A 21,486-nucleotide genomic window follows, 5' to 3' on the forward strand; every position below is an offset into this window, starting at 1 on the left:
TACGCAGCCAAGCTGAAGAACCGAGTTACATCAGAGGCGGAGCGAGGCGGTGGCTCCGTGACAGACAGGCCTCACCTGTGTATCTGGTCCTGTCTGCTGGAGCGTACTGGGGCCAGCCGGTCTATCTTGTGGAAGAAGATGAAGGAGGGTCTCATTAGGTTGACCTGGGGAGAGACCAACAAACAGCCATCACAAGCTCTCAGTCAACACTGAGGATGATGGTCAGGTGTCCTGTCCAATAATTATACCCCCCTCCCCCAACCGCCACAGTTGCCCCATTGGCTAACCTGGTCAAAGAGAAGGCAGAGCTGATTATGTGTTCTGATTCAAGTAGGGAGTTGCAGGAGTCCAGGCGGGAGATGACAACAGCCTGGATGAGCACTAGTGACGAATCACAGCCAGATTTCTTTCCTAGCACAAAGTTTGATAAAAGAGATGAGTATTAGCAAAGGCAAGGAGAATGATTATATCAGTGTACAATGAGCTATGATGGGGAATAATTACACTATTAATTTGATTTCCAGGCATGGCATATACATGGCATGCTTACTTGCAATGGTAATAATGCCTTCAGGTAATAACACTAACTATGCTTGATTAATTTGATGTATAATGTGGCAAATGCTATAGTAGCAGCAGCAAGCATCAGCCCACTATAGCTAAATAATGCCAGACAAGATTACAGACTGTAATCAATGTATGAACAATGTCACATTGATCATGCTCAACATTGTTAAAATTGAAATACATCAGACCTCCGAACGTAACGTTAGCATCAACTAACGTTAACCCTAAGCCGTTAGCATTAGCTACCGTTAGCATAGCTCCCTAGCCTATCAATATAGTTGATGTTAATATAAAGAAATGTAACATTAGGTAATGTTAGCTAAGTTATTCAACATTGACCCACTTACCCTCTAGATCTTTTCCAACGATGTCCTAAAGTAACCACATGTCATGATCATTTGCATCATAGACATACGTTCATATCTATGATTAGCATGATCATAAGCTTCATTGCTAAAGCATAGCAAATGTTAACCGACGTCATTACATGACTTCCTATCCAATCAGAGGCAGAGTAGGGCGGGTCTTCCTATGGTGACGTGCTTTCCGCCGAGCTCGCAGGACTCACGAACGCGCGACCAGCGCGTCCCCGAGGCTCGTGCACAGCACATGTTTAAATGGCTCAATACAGGTATTGGTGGCTTCAAAAACCCCAAAACCCCTAAAACTAAAAGTTTATATTGATAAGATTGGTCTCTGATGCTGAATGATACCCAGAAAAATTTTGTTTTCCTTTTCTAGCCCTATCTATCATCATCCACTAACATGGGAAATAAGGTTCTTGGGCCGCATGCCGTGACATGACTTGCAATACCGGGCTTGGCCTGAAAGCCCATGGTGGCTTCAATGCGCCAAGCTGATCCTGGGGGCTTGCACTCCACGAGTCCGACTGTGAGGAGGTCTCCTACAACTGTGTTGCATAGAACCCGTGGCATCTTGGGTAGTTTTCTTTTAAACCTGATTTAATCCTGATTTAAGCAGTTTTTGAGACTTGAGAAGGCTTTTATTTTGAAATGCCACATCAGAATCTCTTGAAACTCCACGAGTCAGACCAAGAGGGGGTCTACTACCACTGTGTAGCATAGAACCCGTGGCATCTTGGGTAGTTTTCTTTTAACCCTGATTTAATCCTTATTTAAGCAGTTTTTAAGAATTTAGAAGGCTTTTATTTTGAAATGCCACATCAGAATCTCGTGAAACACCATGAGTCAGACCGGGAGGGGGTTTACTCACACTGTGTAGTATAGAACCCGTGACATTTTGGGTAGTTTTCTTTTAATCTTGATTCAATCCCGATTTGAACCTTTTTTTTAAGGTGGACCGGATAATTCCAAACGGGTTCTGAGAAACGGGTTCTAACTTCAGCGTCGTCCCTCTCCAGAACAGTTGAATCTCTCAACCTTGGTAAGTGAAATAAGGCAGTTCTTATCCACAGCACTTTTGCAACATACTTCGAGGTGGATTGTTGTTGTAATAGTTAGAGATGGACCGATTGGCCTTTTTTGGCCAATACCGATTTCTGATTTTTTTTGGGGGGGGGGGGGGGGGGCAGACTCACTGATACCGATTTTTGGCCGCCCCCCCCCCCCCCGCGCCCCCACACACACACACACACTATCCTATGGGGTTAGATCTGTTTCAATACTTGTCAATATACAACACGTTTCACAAATGTTTTTTTGTGGTTCACAAATAAATTCTTGTTTCACAAATGTTTTTTGGTGATTCACAAATAAATTCTTGTTTCACAAATGTTTTTTTGTCGTTCACAAATATATTTCAAACTCACAAACATGTGCACCGCTTGTATTTACTTGCACCCGAGACACGAACCATTCTGGCGAGAGAGACACGAACCATGAAACTGCTGATAATTCAGTGTTCATTCAGTTGAATCATAAACACATTTCCAGGAATTATATCTAGCTAACGTTTCCAATTAGTATTATGCAGTCGGAATGAGTTCCCCAAGCTGCTAGCCAGCTTGATGGCAAGTGGCTACAAGAGGAAAATAATCAAAATGGTTAAGTTCAGTAGCCTGAAAACCAGCCTGCTCGCTCCGTTCACCGTTTTTTACTCTGCTTCACAAGTGAAGTGGAAAAGTAACCTAAAATCCTCTGAACTGAGCAAGTCTGGATTCCAGGCTACCAAAGTTGCCCGTTTTTTTATTTTTATTTTTCTAGGCAGTCTATATTCTTCAGCCTTTTTGCATGTGTGTCTGTAGATGCCGTGACCTAATCCAGCTGCTTTGAGAATTGTACTTGCTGGTAACATGCTTTTCTCTCATTCTCTCACTCTGAAGACTGCAGAGCAGCTTGCCTGCCCCACTACTGCCTGGCTCAGGAGCTGGAGCTCAACATGCAAAACGGATGGTTGAGTCAATAGTTGCTTAGCTGGCTTGCTGCTGGTGCATACATTATATTACAACCAGTGATCTACCAGCAAGTTGGTAGAGTTTAGCAATTAGGCTCTTGTTAACACCCCCACTCTTTGTTTTAGGAATCACTCCGTCAGGAAATTGTTCAAAGTATTCACTCTCATGTGACTCACACACTGGAAAGGCTACCTGTGGATGTCGACTACTTGGAATTTGTGTGTAATCAGGGAATGGACCTAATCAGTGCCTTGCCAGCAGAAGCCTCAGTGTCACAGGATGTGACTAGTGGTTTGACGGAGCTACTTTCACTAATACAGGAACACAAGGAAATGCAAGCAACAGCAGTACTGGAATTGGAGAGACCGCATGGAAGCGGACGTCCAAGAATGCACGTTCCAGAAGAGACTCTTGAACATTTCCTCGACCTTGGGCTGCCTGTCGTTTGCATAAGTACAATAATGGGTGTTTCTCGTACCACATTATGGCGTAGAATGCGGGAGTGTAATTTATCAGTCACAGCCCTGTACAGCAAGTGTACAGATGATGAACTTGATGCCTTTGTCTCTGAGATCAAAAGTACCATGCCACACGCAGGATACAGGGTGGTCAGAGGAGCTCTTTTTGGCCGAGGACATAGAGTGCAGTGGGACAGAATTTGTGCCTCTATGCATCGTGTGGATGGCCTTGGAATTCTCTCAAGGATGTCACAGCTTGGCTGCATCGCCAGACGAACGTATTCTGTGCCATATCCAAAGTCTCTGATGCACATAGATACTAATAAGCTCATCAGGTAGGATCACTTCAAGAAGGGTTTGCATTTACACTTTCTTTTGTATCATAGTCCCAGTTTCTCATGTTTCATTACCTTATTAGAGTTGGCTGCATTTGTTTTTCAAATCAAGCATGTGCTTTTGTTTCCAAAATTAATTTCATTGTCAATTAAAACAGGTACAACATGGTTATATTTGGTGGTGTGGATGGCTACTCGAGAAAGGTAAGGGACTTTGATATGTCCAAGGCAAATAGACTAATTTATGTACAACTATGCATAATCTATGCAGCCCACCAACCTAAATCTCATCTATTTTTGGATTAGATCATGTACCTTTGCATCGCAGACAACAATCGATCTGCGACAAACCTCTCCTTTTTCAGTGAGGCAGTGAGGGATTATGGGTTTCCGTTAAGGTAAAAGTTTAAAACTCAGAATCGTATGTAATTTAGATTAAACACATCTGACTTGGCTGTGTTATTCCTCCACCACCAGTGGAGGTTATTTGATTCCATTCCTTCATTCAATGGCATAACTTGTATGTGGTGTCAGAGACTTGACCCTGTTAATTCTCACTTATGGTTTCTGTGTGTGGTGTGTTTTTCCATAAAGAGTGAGGGGGGATCATGGAGGTGAAAATGTGGGTGTTGCAAGACTGATGTTTTCTGTCCGGGGAACAGAAAATCCTAGTTTCATAGCCGGCAAGAGTGTACATAATCAGAGGTAAGCTCAATTACTGGGGTGCATCTCCTTTCATGTCCTATGTGGCCTGTTTGAGTATGGAAAGACAGTTATAATTTCTTCACCAGATTAAAATTTGTACTTCTCTTTAACAGAATTGAACGCTTCTGGCGGGACGTACGGATGCATGCCACCAAGATGTATTACGACATCCTACATCACTTGGAAGACCATGGACTTCTTGATCTGAGCAGTTTCACACATCTCTTTTGTTGTCATTTTGTATTCATTCCACGCATACAAGCTAGTCTCAATGCCTTCAGGGAGGGGTGGGATAACCATCCCCTGAGCACTGAGAACAACCTAACCCCAAATCAGTTGTGGGAGGTTGGACAACATCAGCATCATCCCGTCCCTGATCTTGACATGGAGGTACTAAATTGTTTAATCTGCTACCAGCCATTCCACCTTCATCTCTTAAAGTTCTACTCAGTTTGTTTCTCGCTAACTGTTTTTGAATCTTAGGTGGAGTCGCTCCTTAATGAATGAGGGGAGGAACATCTGACAGACCCTCAAACAGCGGTCAATGTCCCTGTCATCCAGAATCCACTGATGGATGATGAATTGGAGCAAGTGCAAGCGCACATTGACCGTCTACGGGCATCTGATTCATTTGGAGCGGACATATACATAAAAGCAGTCATGTTTGTAGAAACATTAGTTGCGCAAAGGTTGGTTGTCAATTTAACTGCAACAGTCCTTACTCTGGATGTGTTAACTTGTCTGCCTGTTTGTCTCCTTTTCCTCCTCAATGTAATTTGCATAGTACTGCTTTGAATACAAACCTTTGCCTGTGCTCTCATTCTCTCACTCTGTAGACTGCAGAGGAGCAGAGAGCTCACAGACCGCCTGCCTCACTAGTGACTTGTCACATTCTCTATATGCCAAGTGTCTGCAACGTAAGTTATTTTTCTAGGTACTTTCTCTAGACAAATGCACTTGAGTCAGAAGTTCAAACACCATGACATCCATGTGTAGGTAGGGTAGTTAAATAACCTTTATTTAACCAGGGAAGTCCTGTTGAGATACAATCTCCTTTTCAAAAGAGATGCCGCTGGTTATCCACAGTGAAGCGTGAGAGTGCCCCCACCCCACCCCCAGGTCTCTCTAAGCCCGCCCTGTCTGAAGAGGAGCTGGACAAGTAATCCGTCGCCATCATCGAGAAGTACCTCCATATGAATGACATGCACACACAAACACACACACTGTATACATGCAAACACGCGCACTGGGAAGTACTCACCTGATGACTCCAATTTTTGAGCCACATGTCTGGGCCACTGAATTTTAGTGATGGGATTGAGGAACTGAGGAGACCTTCCCCCAGGGGTGCATCTCTCTCTCCTCTTTTCCTCTCTTTTTCACTCCTCTCTCTCTGTCGCTCTCCCTCACGCAAGCTCAGCCAGAGGAACCTCTTGCATATCTTTCTGTCTCCTGTCCTCAATCTGTAGTTGTGGTGTCGTTGCCCCCCCCCCCCCCCCCCCCACTAGCTACATATAATCACTCTACACAGTATTTGAACTTCTACCACAGGTGTGAGAATCCTTTTGAATGTGTCTCTCTCTTTCACTCTCCCAGGAGCCATACCACTGTGACCAGTGTGGGAAGAACTTCACTACGTCAGGAGAGTTAAAGACACACCAGCGTGTTCATACAGGAGAGAAGCCATATCACTGTTCCAATATATCGCCCTTACAATCAGTTTCCTTAAAGTCATTCATCCATTCCCTCACGATATAGCTCCCATATTATGATGAGACGAATTGAATTTGTTTGTCAGCAATCCTGATGCAGAAGTCTGTGCTTTGAATAACTATTAGGGTGTGTGAATATTTTTACGAATATTTCAACTGTTTGTCCAAACATGAAAGAATAAAACAAACGATGCAGCAACACGAAGTAGATGAGATGGTGATTGCAAAGGGAACTGTTTAAATGAATTCCAATAAACCTGGTTGAGTTCAGGGTTTACAACCATTCATCTCTTACAACATACATGAATAAATAATGTGAACAGTAGTAATAATAGGCTATAATGTTATCACAGCAGCACAGATTGAGATTACAATTACAGATTGGAATAAGTAGGCTATCCTTTTGGATTCGAGATTATTTTGAATGCAAGGAATGTGCACCAGACATGGAACACAAACTGGGATGGAAATGTATTTGTTGACTTTGGCTGGATGGCTGGACAGCTGCATTTTGAACTCATAACTTTTAAGATCTTTAAAGATCTTTTTAAATAAACATTTTATAATCTGAGAGAGGTATTGTAGAGAGTGTTCATTTGTGTGTATGGGGGGTTTTTGCCAAATTTGGCTCATTGGAATGACATGGCTAATTTGAATTTTATAAAGTAAAGTTTCGACCCGTGTGGGTCTTTGTCAGGTGATGTTTGTCACTGCCCCAGCACCTTAAATAGGGTTCCCCTAATTGACACCACGTGTTTTCAAGGTCACCCCTAGGGGTCAAAGTTCATAGTGCAACTTTGTACAAATTTGAATGGTTCAGTGTGCAAACATTTAGGACTGGTATATGCATTAGTTAACAGTACAGATAAGGTTTTCTATACACTTCACAAGGTAATGTGAGAAATGACGGCCATGCTGTTCCTCTATTCACATTCACTATAAGTGGTCATGCTGTTCGCCTGGAGGTCCAGGGGCTTGTCGTTCTTCATCGCCTGTTTTATGGAGCACAGGAGAAGATAGAGGGGTTAGTTCTAGAGGAAGGGAACTACATCATAGAGAAGATAGAGGGGTTAGTTCTAGAGGAAGGGAACTACATCATAGAGAAGATAGAGTGGTTAGTTCTAGAGGAAGGGAACTACATCATAGAGAAGATAGAGGGGTTAGTTCTAGAGGAAGGGAACTACATCATAGAGAAGATAGAGGGGTTAGTTCTAGAGGAAGGGAACTACATCATAGAGAAGATAGGGGGGGTAGGGAAGTCAGCCAAAAGTCAATGGGGGCTGTACGTTTTCTTGCATTGAAACTGCCTGAGCTGTACACAAAGTGGGACCATTGTACACGTACTCACTAAAATGTGTACAGCCCCAATACAGTCCCAATGGGGGCTGTACACCAGAGTGTACAGGCCCGATTACACCACCCGGGGGCGACTCCGAGCCACCGCCCACCGCACTATGGGGGCCTATGGGCCCCGTACACGGCGTACAACGCCCATGCAACCCGGCTGGAGGCCGTACGGCGCGTACAGCTCAGGCGGGACGCGCCTGGGCCGTACGCGGTGTACAACCCAGGCAGGTTCCTTGGACGGCTGTACACGAGTGTACAGCCCAGGCACTTTTCAGTCAAAAACGGCGTCCCCGACCACGCAACCTCTCGGGACGCCGTTTTTGGGCGTGGCCTCGCCAAATCTGAACCCTCCGGAGGGCGCCGATGAGGCCGCCGGTGGCCAAAAGTGTCTCGGGCCGGTTTTGAGTTTGACCAACACCGATCGGGCTGACGTCCGGTCAGGGCGGAGGCCCGACCGTGGCCTAACGGCGTGCGGAGTTTCGGACCAATCAGAGAGCTCCATTTTCAAAGTTGTCCGATCGGCACGACGTTCGGTGAGCGTGATCAAGCCCTCGGGGCCTAAGGGCCCTCTGTACGTCGGACCAATCGGAGCATCCCATATGGGCCAATCAGAGAACGGGATATTCAGAGCGGTCCGTTCGGCACGAAATCCGGCGTGCGTGATCGGCACCTCGAGGACAAAGGGCCGTACGGGTTTCGGACCGATCGGACCGCTCAATTTCTTTTAATACGCTACAGTACACAGGCGTGTACAGCCGCCACAGGTTCGTGTACAACAGCAATAGGTTTACATGTTAAAATGTAAATTGCTCGGATTGGCTCGAAACCTATGCACAGTAACAGTACACCATGGAGACATGAACATACTGCCATATCAGCCTCATAGCCCCTGTCAATTTGGAGATATTGGCCTGGACATTTGCCATGCAAACCTATTGCCGTTGTACACTGACCTGTGGCGGCTGTACACGGCTGTTTCTCCAAAACGGATGGGGCCAGAAGGCTGACACTCGGTGGTCTTAGAGTATCCAGGGGTGCCATGAACATACTACAGTATCAGCCTCCTAGCCCCCACCGCTTTGGAGAAACAGGCGTGAACAGCCGCCACAGGTTGGTGTACAACAGCAATAGGTTTACATGGTGAGTATACGGGTCAATATATCCAAAGTGACAGGGGCTAGGAGGCTGATATGGCAGTATGTTCATACCTCCATGGTACTCTCTTAGCCTGCTGTGTTTCGAGGCAATCCGAGCAATTTGATTTTTTGACCAAAATCTCAAAATCGACTTCCAGCAGCCGAGAGGGTGAAATTCAACTTCCTCCAATCCTTACGGGATTCGGAGGGCTTGTCCCTTATGGTAAGAGGATGCTGAGGTTATATTATGAGCCTCCTACCCCAAGCCACTTTGGAGATATTGACCTGAGACAGGCGTGTACAGCCGCCATAGGTCGGTGTACAACCGCAATAGGTTTACATGTTAAAGTTAAATTGCTCGGATTGGCTCGAAACCTATGCACAGCAACAGTACACCATGGAGACATGAACATACTGCCATATCATGTGTGGCGACTGTACACACCTGTTTCTCCGACATGGATGGGGCTAGAAGACTGCCACTTGGTGGTCTTAGACTACCCATGGGTGCCATGAACATACTACAGTATCAGCCTCCCAGCCCCATCCATGTTGGAGAAACAGGTGTGTACAGCCGCCACAGGTCGGTGTACAACAGAAATAGGTTTGCATGGCAAGTGTCCAGGCCAATATCTCCAAAGTGCAAGGTCATAGCCTCTCCCAACCACCACCTACCCCCACTAATTCCTAGGCTAGCTTTCAAATGAAACCATCCGTGAAGCTCTACGACGTTCCGTCAATTTTGCCCATTTTCTGGAAAACGGTTATAACCAAAGATATAACCGTTTTCCAGATAGGCTATATCTCCAGTGTAGAAGTTGGTAGCTACTCAGAACCACCACCTACCCCCACCAATTCCTAGGCTAGCTTTCAAATGAAACCATCCGTGAAGCTCTACGACGTTCCATTAATTTTATCATGTAAACCTATTGCTGTTGTACACCGACCTATGGCGGCTGTACACGCCATATTTCTCCAAAGTGGTGGGGGCTAGGAGGCTGTTAATCGGGGGGCCTACAGTACCAAAGGGTGCCATGAACATACTCTGAGATCAGCCTCCTACTCCCAACCAATCATGAGAAACAGCCGCGTACAGCCGCCACAGGTCAGTGTACAACAGCAATAGGTTTACATGGTGAGTGTACGGGTCAATATCTCCAGAGTGCAAGGTCATAGCCTCTCCCAACCACCACCTCATCCCGCTAATTCCTAGGCTAGCTTTCAAATGAGACCATCCGTGAAGCTCTACGACGTTCCGTTAATTTTTCGATACATGTCAATGCATTGTCTATGCGGTGCTTTTTGGTTAGGTTAGGGTTAGGTTGGCAATATCTCCAGAGTGAAAGGTCATAGCCTCTCCCAACCACCACCTCATCCCACTAATTCCTAGGCCAGCTTTCAAATGAGACCATCCGTGAAGCTCTACGACGTTCCGTTAATTTTGCGATATTTGTTATAACCCTAACTCTAACCCAATGCATTGTCAATGCAGTGCTTTTTGGTTAGGTTAGGCAATATCTCCAAAGTGTCTTGGGGTAGGAGGTTGATATGGCAGTAGGTTCATGTCTCCATGGTGTACTGTTACTGTGCAGAGGGTTGAGTTGATTCAAGCAATTTTAATTTTATCATGTAAACCTATTGCGGTTGTACACCGACCTTTGGCGGCGGTACACGCCACATTTCTCCAAAGTGGTGGGGGCTAGGAGGCTATAAAGCGGGGGTCCTCAAGTACCAAAGTGTGGCATGAACATACTCTGAGATCAGCCTCCTACTCTTAACCAATCATGAGAAACAGCCGCGTACAGCCCCCACATGTCAGTGTACACGGGTCAATATCTCCAAAGATTCTTGGTCTAGGAGGCTGATATGGCAGTATGTTCATGTCTCCATGGTGTACTGTTACTGTGCATAGGTTTCGAGCCAATCCGAGCAATTTTAATTTTAACATGTAAACCTATTGCGGTTGTACACCGACCTATGGCGGCTGTACACGCCTGTTTCTCCAAACTGGTGCGGGATAGGAGGCTATCGCTCGGTGGTGTTAAAGTACCAAGTGTTGACACTAACATACTGGAATATCAGCCTCCTAGCTCTCCGTTAAGTGTGGAAATAAAGGAATGTACAGCCGCCATATAAACCTATTGGCACTGTGCGCCTTTCCCGTACGTCCTACAAACATCCCACAGATATGAATCAAAACTTAGATTGCTCTAGAGTGTCCAAGGATCAACATATTTCAGCGTCAGCCTCCAAGATTAAGCGGTTTTCATTTTGGATCAAAATGATAAATTCTTGCACAGAAGGGTGTTGTACTCTAAGAGCCTGGGTCAAATTTGGAGATATGTGAGGATTTTTTTTTTCTAGAGGGGTTAGCTGAAATTTCTCTGTACAGTCTCGAAGGACACTCACTCATGACCCACTGACCCGATTTTGAGGCCTCTAGTGCTTTCGGAACCCCCTCTGTACAGTAAAACAATGTGCGTGTACAGGCGCCATAGGAATTCGGCGGCTGTACACATTCTCCCTAAGTCGCTTCCCGTAACTCGACCGAAGGTAGCAGAGACGAAAGCTCTGCACATTCTGCAATGGCAGTGCATGCTGAGTAACTGACCCGAGTACTGTGTCTGTACTGTGCATGTAAAGGTCCTCAGGGGGCTGTGACCTTTGTTTCAAAAGGTCATGTGTACAACGGCAACAGTTTCAATGGTGATTTCCCCCATTCATTCCTGTGGCGGTTGTACACGCCACATTTCTCCAAAGCGGTGGGGGCTAGGAGGCTATAAAGCGGGGGTCCTCAAGTACCAAAGGGTGGGATGAACATACTCTGAGATCAGCCTCCTACTGCTTTGACAACACCTTTAAAAATTAAAAAGATGACGTGTACAACCGCCATAGGAATGTATGGCGGCTGTACACGCCAAATTTCTCCAAAGCAGTGGGGGCTAGGAGGCTATAAAGCGGGGGTCCTCAAGTACCAAAGGGTGGGATGAACATACTCTGAGATCAGCCTCCTACTGCTTTGACAACACCTTTCAAAATTAAAAAGATGACGTGTACAACCGCCATAAGAATGTATGGCGGCTGTACACGCCACATTTCTCCAAAGCGGTGGGGGCTAGGAGGCTGATACTGTAGTATGTTTATGTCTCCATGGTGTACTGTTACTGTGCATAGGTTTCGAGCCAATCCGAGCCATTTTAATTTTAACATGTAAACCTATTGCTGTTGTACACGAACCTGTGGCGGCTGTACACGCCTGTGTACTGTAGCGTATTAAAAGAAATTGAGCGGTCCGATCGGTCCGAAACCCGTACGGCCCTTTGTCCTCGAGGTGACGATCACGCTCACCGGATTTCGTGCCGAACGGACCGATCTGAATATCCCGTTCTCTGATTGGCCCATATGGGATGCTCCGATTGGTCCGATGTACAGAGGGCCCATAGGCCCCGAGGGCCTGATCACGCTCACCGAACGGCGTGCCGATCGGACAACTTTGAAAATGGAGCTCTCTGATTGGTCCGAAACTCCGCACGCCGTTCGGCCAAGGGCGGGCCTCCGCCTCGACCGGAGGTCAGCCCGATCGGTGGGGGTCAAACTCAAAACCGGCCCGAGACGCTTTCGGGCACCGCGGGCCTCATCGGCGCCCTCCGGAGGGCGCACGGTTCGAATTTGGCGAGGCCACGCCCAAAAACGACGTCCCGAGAGGTCACGTGATTGGGGACCCCGCTTTTGAATGAAAAGTGCCTGGGCTGTACACGCGTGTACAACGCGCACAGTTTGCACAGTTTGCGCTCGAGCCCGTGTCGGCGGTACGTTCTGTACGGCCGCCACAGGAACGGCCGAAACCGCGGGCGTACAACGCTCACAGGATCCGCAGGGATGGTCGCCCTCTTGTGGAACGGGCCGGGATCGCCCCAGGGGGGCGGTAAAACCCGTAAAACCCGGGGTCCGTCCGGAGGGCCGCCGGGCGGGGACCCGGGCGGCCTTTTAGAGACCGCCCGCCTATTTTTGGCGGGCCACGGCGGCGCGCGGGATCGGAACGTACAGCCTTCCAAAAGTGTACAGCCGCCACAGTTTTTTAACATGGGGCCCTGTGGCGGCTGTACGCCACTTCCTGATGGGGGGTTAGTTCTAGAGGAAGGGAACTACATCATAATCCTCATTGAGGCCTCCAGGTTGGCGAGTGCGGAGGGTGTAGATCCAAAATGTCTCCCGCTGTAGTAACAAAGTGTGGATATCCCCTCCCCTACGGGGAAGATTAACCTTTTCTATCCCTACATACCTCAGTGATGATACAGGATGGTTCAGTCTGTTAAAGTGGACAGCCACCGGGCTCTTGGGGTTTCGGGTCCTGATGTTAGAGCGATGCTCACTGATCCTGGTCTTGAGTGCTCTGCTGGTTTGACCCACATAGGCCAGAGAACAGGGACACCAGAGCATGTAAATCACATTAGTTGTCGAGCAGGTGATAGTTCCTTTGATTTTAACTGTTTTCCCTGTATGGGGTCGGTTCAATGTCTCGCATTTGGTTGTGGATCAGCATTGGGCACAGGAGTTGCATTTGAAATTACCTGATGGGACACTATCAAGGAAGGTCCGGGGTGGAGGAGGATTATGTTCTGATCTCACGATCATGGACTTGATGTTCGGCACTCTCTTGTACACCACCTGCGGTGATCCATCAAAGACTAATTTAAAGGCATTGTCCGAGCTGATGATATGCCAGTGTGTGCGTAGGATATTGTTGAATTCCTTACCTAGGGGTGAGTATGTCAGGAAGCATTTGGGTCTTCTCACCATGTCACTGTTCTTTCTAGTGGAGTTCAGACACTGAAGTTGGGAGGTCTGTCCGACTCTGTCTTGGGCATCCTGTATCCACGGTGCTGGATAGCCTCTCTGTGTAAAATTTTGGGACATTTGTTGGCATTTTTGTGCGAATGTGTCTGCTGTGCTGCATATTCGTCTCACTCGACTAATGGGGAGACTCTTTTTCAAAGGTGTGGGGTGATACCAGTCACATCGGAGAAGAGTGTTTCTATCTGTTGGTTTTCTAAATAGATCAGTGGTGAGCATACCATTCTCCTTGTTGATTTTGATGTCAAGGAAGTCAATCTCTTTCTGGTTAGCCGTCATGGTAAAGCGGAGGTTCTCATTACAGCTGTTGAGGTACTGATGAAAGGCTTGGAGCTCGGTCTGGCCAGCTGTGAATATGAGACAAATGTCATTGATAAATCTCTTATAGAATCGAATGTGCTCATAGAAAGGATTACTTGGATTGAGTATTGTCTCGTTCTCAAATTTACCGACAAATATATTGGCTAGTTGGGGGGCCATTTTTGCTCCCATTGCACAGCCTTTTTGACAGTGACAAACATCACCTGACGAAGACCCACACGGGTCGAAACGTTGTCACCTTTTACCCAATAAATAGCCCTGTGGAGTAGCTGTGTGCGGACCTCAACATTACTTTAGCAGATGTAATTTTGTCCTGCACCAGCATGGTGGATGTGCTTGGCATACATTTTATTGTATTTCAATTTGAATTTTATGACATTCAATGTGAGAGGGTTGAATTTTCCAGTTAAATGTTTGAAATTCTTGAAACAAAAAAGTGTAGATGTTGACTACCTGTGTATTTGGGCACCATATCCATATCTTTACCATTCTATGTTCAGCGAAGAGTCTCTTTTACTCAATAAACTTCCCATTGGAGTCAATGAGGATGACTACCTCAGCCTGCTGACAAATGTGTTTCTCTGGTGGGCGTGACCTCTTCCTGGGAAGTGGATGAAGCTGGCTGGATGGGAGAGGCGGTGTCCGCCTGGGAGGTGGATGGAGCTGGTCTGATGCCATGTTTGTCTGGGTGAAGGTGTGGTTGTTGCTCTAATATATGGGATTAAACAGTTGTTGAGGATGTGTAGACATCTCTCTCCTTCTGCTGTCTAATTTCTCTCACCTCCTCTCTCAGTGTTGTGAGTTGGACCACGTAGGCCTACTTCTCTCTATCTTGATGTAGCTGTTTCACTCTTCAAACTCCTCTTTCCTCTCCTCCTTCTGTCTGCTGGCATCATATCCCTTCTCCTTCTCTGAATGGAGAGAGCCGACGGTCTCAGCTGCACTGCTTCTGCCTCCAGCTAAGTGAACTTGTCCCTCAGGGTGTGAAAGGGTTTCTGTGTTGTAGGGACAGGAGTGTGAACAGTGATGGAAGGCTTGGCTTGCCCTGTATCTGTATGTTGTTCTTCTGGCTGGTCATTATGGCTTATGGTCCCTTCTACACTATGGGTCTCAGTGTGTGTAAGAAAGTGTGAGTGCGTTAAACATATCTTGCAGGCCCCATCGTGTTGATACATTTTCCAGCTTTTTAATGGACATCCAACAGAACATAATTAAAGTAGCCTACTTTATGTTCAAATGTATTATCATCCTACCCCTAATCATGTCTTTATAATTACCTCCGTCCAAGCGACGAGATATACCTTTACGTATTTGCATTTAAAACAACTTGACAGCAAATATCTGATTTTTTAACAATTAGACGAAAACAAATTACTAATATTACGTTTTCCGCAAAGCTGTCATGTTTGTCGCTTGGCAGACTGGTTAAGATATATCATTAGTGATTTTCTTTAGTCTAGTTACCTGGGTTCGAATCACAGCTATAAGTCCTTACTGCTTGTGAAGGCTAGCATAATATCCATCCATCTTCATCCGCTTATCCGGGGTCGGGTCGCGGAGGCAGCAGCTCCAGCAGGGGGCCCCAGACATCACTTTCCCTAGCAGCATCAACCAGCTCTGCCTAGGGAATCTTTAGCCGCTCACAGGCCAGTGCGGAGATGTAGTCCCGCCACCTAGTCCTGGTTCTACCCCGCGGCCTCCTCCCAGCCGGACACGCCTGGAACACCTCCCTAGGGAGGCGCCCAGGAGGCATCCTCACTAGATGCCCGAACCACCTCAACTGGCTCCTTTCGACACAAAGGAGCAGCAGCTCTACTCCGAGTCTCTCCCGGATGACTGAACTTCTCACCCGATCTCTCAGGGAGACCCCAGCCACCCTCCGGAGAAAACTCATTTCGGCCGCTTGTATCCGTGATCTCGTTCTTTCGGTCATGACCCATCCTTCATGACCATAGGTGAGGGTGGGGACGAAGATAGACTGGTAGATCGAGAGCTTTGCCTTTTGGCTCAGCTCTCTTTTCGTCCCAACAGTGCAGTAAAGCGACTGCAGAACCGCACCAGCTGCTGCGATTCTCCGGCCAAACTCCCTCTTCATGGTTCCCTCACTAGGCTAGCATAATATTGTTTTCAAAAATAGTCCTACCGATCATTATAAGGCTAAATAACTTATTTTTTTTAATCTAAAATTTTTGAACCTGGGTTCGAGCCTGAGTAGCCTAATCGACGAATCAAAATTACAAGCCCTAAGCGCTCTCCACTCGATTACCCTGTTAACATGGAAAACAATATATACATATAGGCTATATAGTCTACGATTATCCAGCACCTGTCCTAATAGGTTGGATGTGCGCACAGCTACCTTGCCTTTTGATTGAAGTAACTCAACATTTTCCATCTGATGACATACATCCTGAAGGTCTACATTTCCCAGCATTTTTGTTACATTGTGATGTTAAAATAAAATTCACCTACAGTAATATAGCCTACGTGATGTTCAAATGTATCATCCCTCCCAATTGACTAATTTATTGTGCTCATAGGCTGTTGCCACCTGGCCTCGATCCTGGATAATGGATAGGGGGGCGCTGGCCTAAAAAAGGTTGAGGACCACTGATCTAGACGTAAAAATAACAGGTGTCATAGAAAAAACAGAAATGTACTTGTAAAGGTATTTTCTGCATGCATGCCATTAAGAAACCATGTTCATGTGCATTCCTCCCCTGACAATGTCCCAAAAAAGTTGATTTAAATGCTCACACTTCCCTTTAATGTAGTCTATGGCTGCCTTGCCTTTGTAGTGTAAGAGAAGAGACACTGGGGTATTTTTAGTTTATTAAGCATCCACTAATGCCATGGCGCTTGTCCCACACTATAGCGGAGTACCACAAACCTAGTTGGACTGTATGAACGGGCACACTAAAGCCACCTAAACAGAACTGTAAAATCCACCTAACAGATGTAGGCCGCTAGCCACTACCAATGTCGTCCCACTATGGACAAAGGTGCTGTGGGCACTCACTTAATAACATAGGGGACGGAAACAAGGTAAATTAATAACAAATGTATTACATACAATATTCACCTACCTAAATCCTGTGCTGACCTAAACTAACCTACCCAAACACACAATATTCCCCTGCCTAACCCCTATGCTAAATAACCTATGCTAACCTTATCTACCTTAAACACACATATGCAATACAATATTCCCCTGCCTAACCCCTATGCTAAATAACCTATGCTAACCTTATCTACCTTAAACACACATATGCAATACAATATTCACCTACCTAAACCCTATGCTAAATGACCTATGCCAACTATCCAAGTACCTAAACTAATCCTATGCTAAATGTTGCCAGCCTTGCATAGAAGTCAAATCCCAGATGTGAGGGGGAGGCTCAAACTGAGTTTTACTAAACTTATATAGGACTCTGAGGCTTCAGTACAAACACAGATGAAAAAGGAGAACTAACATTGTTACAGAACAAACTGAAAAAAGAAAAACTCAAATAAGCCCAAAGCCAGTATCACACGTGGCTATCGAGGCCTCGAGGGCGACATGGAAGTCTTCATACACAGAAAAGTGACCGGGAAGGCGGAGGGCCTGGAAGCAGGTTGATGATTTGGGGAAGGGTCCAGTGACGACCTCCACCTTCAAATCTCCAGCAGCGATCTCCCATCCCGTCCAAAACCTTAGTAGCATGTCAAGATGCTTAGGCGATGCTAAGAATAAAGAAAACAAGAACTTGTAAGTGCATGGGAATCATGGTGAGCAGCAACAGTTCAATGTACTTAAAGACCCTAGTGGGACGAAAGGCAAGCGAAAATGTATAAGCAACAGCTACTTATTAATAGGAACTATTTCGTTGACCACACTACTGGTGCTGCTTTGCCCCACTCTGTAAGAAAGCAACAGAGCAGAAGTTTACAGTGGTAGTGGGGTCAGTAAAATAGTTCCTGTTAAAGGTAGCCGTTTCTACATTCAGTTTGCAAATAATGTACAAATCTCAGCAATGCATACCAAGACTGTGCAAGATTAAACCATGACCTTCCCCGTTTTGTAAAAAGCTACCGAAATTGATGCCCCATCCACTTTCCATTATAGAGCAATTCCGGTCAGACAGAAGTCTTGATCCAGCTCAATACTTGAGCGATCAGTGAAATGATGGTCTCTATGCTTCAGATTCATGTTAAGACATGAGAAATGGGGCTAAATGTCCAAAATACCACACCTGACAGGAGGAGCTTCAGGTTTCTTGATGCTAGCTACTACCTATTGGACAAAAGTGGTAGTGTTTCGACATACAGAATCAAATACAACGTATTGCGGGCGTGCGTCCTACTGATGTCCAACTTACCTTTAAATAAATAAAACTTACTTTCCATCAAGTGTTCTTGTGGAGCTTGCGAGAAATTAAGAAACACAACACAACTGACTAGCTTGTAAAAAGCTAGCTTGTAGAGCTAGCTTGTAGAGCTTGTAAAAATAGATCATGATTGGCAGAGGTGATAATACCTCCCTCAATGAACTGGCGCAGGTATCCTGCAATGCGGTAACGAGTTTCAAAGGGGTATGGCTCATCCTCCTCCTCTTCATTTGTCTTTGGGACAGGCCACACGATGTGGCCAAGGATGATCTAATATAAAGATAGACAAATTACACATTTCAGTGGCATCCATCCACGCACACAGGTTTCAGTTTAATACACCGAGAATCACTTCGATGTCATTAATGATTTGCAAGTCTACTCGTGTTTGCTAATGAATACCTCGGGTGTACACACATCATCCCCCTTTCGGGGGAAGATTAGCGGGACGACATCGGTTCGCTGCAGCAAAGGCCACAATTGAGTCTCTCTGAGGCCACGCCGGAACTGCTTTATCTGTTGTATAGTTCTTCCCAAGACCTGGAAAATAATAAGCTGGATAATAACACCCATTACATTGCAAGGTGCATAGGATTAATGATCTGTAGTCAGTGTTGGGGAAGCTACTTTGAAATTCTGCATGGCGGTAGTTCAAACAAACTGCACTACAGATGTGGGAACATAAGAATGTAACTTGACCCGCGGTATTCTAACAGGCGCTTTACGTCATTCCGCACCACCGCTCACCTGCCCATAGGGGCGCAGTAATACCACGCATTGACCCATTGCTGTAGCTCATCTCGCACATTAGATGAGCCTACCGTTCTCAAACTCCTTGTTCTCTGTCTGGTTGTAATTTAATTATTACGAACAAAGCCTATCTATTTATAGTTTATATCTCTGTAACTGTCACTGGGTCTATATCTGGTAACTCATGTGTCGGGACAAGTAGAAGTTTAATACAGTAGGCTAACAGAGTGTTCTCATATGGAACATGGCATCAGGACGAGATGGCTAACGGAGATGACCAGAGATGTGTTTGAAATGGTTCACTCCCTATTCCCTATGTATTTCTACTCATAGTGAACTACAAAGGAAATGATTTAACAGTTTTGGGACACTACGGAATGGAATGTCATTGCATATATTGGATTACATTGGATATTCATGATGCAAACAAGCAGACGCGCCGATCACTGATGGCAGCAGGTTGAAATATCAGGTAGTATTCAGGTTCCATGTTTAGTTGAATTATAAATCCCATATAAATGGTTGGAATTCTAATGATGTGCAAGTGTGATTTTATCAACTTTAGTGCTGTCTGCTAATAGCAGCCTGTGAAGCTGCACGATAAGACCGTGATAGCAAGTTACCTCACGACAGCAGCTTCATAATATTAACGGTAGCTGTCGGTGGCTAAAAAACAGATAGCTAACTTTACAACGATGATTCCTGTAGCTATTTTGATTTTGATGCTATTAGTTCAACTTCTGTTTCTCGGGCAGGAACGGAGACAAACTCGCATTAGCAGCAAAGCAGCTAGAGGAATGATCTTAACATTAGCTAACTGCTTTAGCTACTGCTAGCTACCGTCTTCTTCACTTCTCCTTCGGTAAAACATGACACCGTTGTGTTGTGGTATTGTGGAGGGCTTAGGCAGAAGCAGGAAGAGAAACCACTTTTGCCCCATATAAGTAAAATAATGGCCTCATAAGCATTTTCGATTGTAAAATTGTGTTCACTTGTTTTAGTTTGCAAACATATGCAATTTTCTTAGCATTCCCAGCTTTGTATGTAGTTTTAATGTGAAAGATACATCTTGAATGCAGTCAAGACAAATTATTTTGCCTACCACCACCCAAGAGTTAGGGTGAGGAAAACGACGCGCGGTCTCTTTAGCCCTGAGACCATCAGGCAGCTCAGGAGGTTGTTGAAGGCTTTATATATTATTATGATATTATGTCTAATAATACATTCGTTGAAAGTACACAGGCTGATCTACTATACGGAATTGGACCGAGGAGTGTTCTCATATGGAACGAGGCTGCGCGCCCGCCCGCGACAAGAGCTGAATTGTAGTCAGCTTTCCCCGCTGCGCGCAGGACGCGTGCGTCCCCTGATCCGAGCGAGAACGCAGGCGGAATGTCGCTCCCCGTCTGAAACGGCCTTGACTCCTGGAATCCCAAGGTCTTTCATATTGAAATTCTCTTGATGGCCTGGGGATGCGAGACGTGTTAAGGGAGTGCATCAGTCGTGATCCTTGACAGTAGGCTACCAGCCTGCGCTGCGCTCAGAACAAAGTTGGATGAATGGATGGACTTTTTGGAATCCTGGAAAATGTTTATTGCGCTCTAAAATCATGAAAGCATAAATGTAAAAATGCAGCAACAGAAGTAGTCTAGATGAGATGGTGGTTTAAATGAATGGCAACACATAAATTGAGACATAAATTGAGACTGGTGATAATGCTGATAATCTACAGTAGGGCCTACCTCTGGCTGAGTTCATGGTTACAGCCATTCATCTCTTACACATGGGCCTATACAATACTTGCACAATCTACTTTGGACGTTAATCCATCAATCTATCAATCAAACTAGCGAATTCAATGGCCGGTCATGGCAAAGCACCCGCTAACGCAGGCTACCCCCCTCCCACGATCCAGGGCTAGGAAACCGGTTCATCCAGTTTATTTGAATATAAAAGAATTTGGGGGGGGTTACAATAGTCTAGTCCAGGTTCGCTGGAGGACCTGTATTTTCAGTGTTTGCTGGTAGCGGACTGCATCGATCAATGCAATGACTCTCCATGTTTTCCAGTTTTACCCTTTTCATCAATAAAACATCATTTTTACAACCATGTCTCATTGATTGTGAAGGCATTTAGAGCTGCCGGTCTATTAGCCTACATTCGGACTCAGGATGACTTAACTGTTTATTGAGAAACAATTGGCTATATAAAGAAATACCACAATGCATGTAGTCTAGATATATTACATTATGGTTATACACTTTATGGTAGACTGCCCTCTCGCTCGCTAAGCAGGCTACATTGTGGCTGTTTTGTTCATCGCCTATAGGCTACACATTAGAAAAATGGTTTTTTTTTATATAGACCTAGAAGGAATCAGAATATGTGGAAATTTAACTTTAGCCTATTTTAATACAATTCAAATTCTGCTTAGAGGGAATTATTTTCAACGGACATTATGACCAGAGCATAATTAATAATTATCTAAGTTAATAAAGGCCTATGAGAACGCAACGCTTTTTACGATAGGCTAGGCCTATGCGTCTTGTGATTGTAC

The sequence above is a fragment of the Borostomias antarcticus genome (genome assembly GCF_949987555.1).
Source record: "Borostomias antarcticus genome assembly, chromosome: 13".
NCBI classification, from domain to species: Eukaryota; Metazoa; Chordata; class Actinopteri; order Stomiiformes; family Stomiidae; genus Borostomias; species Borostomias antarcticus.